The sequence below is a fragment of the Arachis ipaensis genome, chromosome B08 (assembly GCF_000816755.2).
Source record: "Arachis ipaensis cultivar K30076 chromosome B08, Araip1.1, whole genome shotgun sequence".
Lineage (NCBI taxonomy): Eukaryota > Viridiplantae > Streptophyta > Magnoliopsida > Fabales > Fabaceae > Arachis > Arachis ipaensis.
The window spans coordinates 100141701-100144294 of NC_029792.2; positions in this window are offsets into that span (position 1 = coordinate 100141701).

A 2594-nucleotide genomic window follows, 5' to 3' on the forward strand; every position below is an offset into this window, starting at 1 on the left:
CCATGAGTGTTTACTCTTGAAACCAATGCCCGGATCCCATACTCTAGTCTATTGTTCATCTTCTTGTTGATCTTCATTGTTGCTCTTAGATGAACCTTGTATTGAATCACCATTGATACACTTGTACACTCCCCGGAATCCAGTCAATTGACTCTTGCACCATAATTGAGCTCCAAATGTTGAATTAGCTTCCTTGATGAACTTTCTATCTCCTTGCCAACAAACATTCTTCTCTCTACCATCCACTACTCCAAGAAGGGTTTGAAGTTGATAATCCGTCTTCAAGACGGCATATTGATGTGGGCCTAGAAAGCTTGTTGGAGAAATCTTCACTCAATCAATTTGCTCTCATCCATGTATTCTTACTTCTTGGTAGCAAAGATCTTCCTCAACCTCCTCTAAACCTTCCTCATCATCACTCAAGTCAAAAATTGGAGGTTGTGTGAAGTTCACATTAACATCTCCTTCAAATTCAATAAAGGAAACTTCATCATCTTCTACTTGATTTTGCAATTCTTCATTCACTCCACACCTTGCACTTGACTCTTCACATTCAACCATAGAATCTCCATGGTTGTGGGATGAACACAATGAAGCTAAACGATCAAGAGTTTCCGCCAAAGTAGACATGACTTGCTCTTGCCTCCTTCGGAACTCTTGTTGTTCTTGAATGAGCATGAAAAGTGCTTCTTGTGTGGCTTGATCCTTGTATGTAGATGAAAATTTAGGTGATGAAGGTTGACAATCAAACTCATGAGGGTGAGGATTTTGGTTTTGTATGTAGTGGGGTGATGGTGTAGAGAATTGGTGATTAGAAATAAAAGTGTTTGGGTTCCATTAGGGTGTATTATGGTAATGGTGTGAAAAAGTCATGAAGAAAATATAAACAAAACCTATTAACAAAAGCAAACAAACAACCAAAAAGTGCTATTTACACTATTAACATATTCACAATAACCAAAAACATAACACCGATTGCATCCCCGACAATGGCGCTAAATTTGATAGTGAGAAAATGTATCATCAATTTAGATTCAAGAATCAATTCGTTAGTAGCATAGTCCAAACCGACAATAAATTCTCTTAATCAAATGTTAAAATTCAAATTCAAAACATATAACCGAGAGTCTTTCAACCTCGGGTCGTTCTCCCTAGGATGCAATTGGAAGTGCTACGCTTTCGGTTGTTAAGAGGGCAAAGAGGATGGTTTTTGAATCAAAGAACTAAAGATTAAAAGAGCTCAAGAAATGAAAGAACTAAGGAATGATCAAAATTGTAATTAATGCAAGTAAAGAGAAGATGAGATCAAAACTAGTAAAAGTGCTATAAATGCAATAAGGACCTTGACTTGGGAATGAGAGGCTAAGGAATCCTATCATTGCCATAACCACAACTATGGTAATTATCATGAGTCAATCTTGCTTAGTTAACCCCAAACATCGAGGAGTAAGTCAAGCAAGCATAATTGACCTTAATCCATAAGTCCTAACTAACTTACCAAACTAGTTGATAAAAGGCTAGCTTCAATGGAAACAAGAGTCAACTAACTCCCCAAGAATTACCACTAAATATCGAACATTATGACTCTAGTAACCTAGGAACTCAAATCCCAAGCCAAGGGGTGAAAATCTACTCAAAATCTATGGTTGGCATTTTCACAAACACCTTGTGTGCATAAAAGTAAAACATGGGAAATTGCAAAGTAAAATAGAAAACTATAACTAACTATCACAAAATCAAATATAAACAAGCAATCAAACATAAAAAGAGCATGAAACATTAAATTCATCAATCAAAACTTCAAGAAACTCAAAATTGCAAATATGAACAAAGTAACTTAAACCAAAAGGAAATGAAAGAAAAAGTGCTATATTTAAAGAGGAAATTGAGAGTACTTACAATTAAAGAAGCAAAATCTAAAATCAAACTTGCTATAAAATGCTACAATCAAAACCCTAGGAGAGCAATTGATATCTATCTGCTCATACTCCCAATACTATGAATTAAAACTATCTAAATGAGCTCTACTACCTAATACTATCTAATGCCTTCATATGTGTTGATATCCCCTTCATATAGCATCCAAATTCAGCCTTCAAGCCTTCCAAAATGGGCCAAAAGCCTTCAGAAATCGCACAGCACGTGTTTCATTAATGAAATCACGTGCAGGGTCCTTGGCTGAATTTCCTCCTGTGCGTTTGCACAGGTACTTGTCCGCACGCACACATTCAAATTTCTTCTTGTGCGCACACACACTTGTCTGTGTGTGTTTTTCCTTGTTTTCTTCATGTATTCTCCCTTGTACATGCTTTCTTCCACTTTTGCCTAGCCAATGTTGCCAAAACAACCTGAAATCACTCACAAAATATATCACGGCATAGAATGGCATGAAAGTGGAATTAAAATCACTAATTTAAGCACAAAAACACATGTTTTCACATTTAAGTCCAAATTAGGGATCAAACACAAAAGTATGCTATTTTGGTGTTTAAGTGTGAGTTTATGTGATGAAATCCATCCAAATTGAGTCAAAATATACCATCAAATATGGACTCATCAACGGGATTGAGGAGTCAAAAAAAGAAGCATCCGAG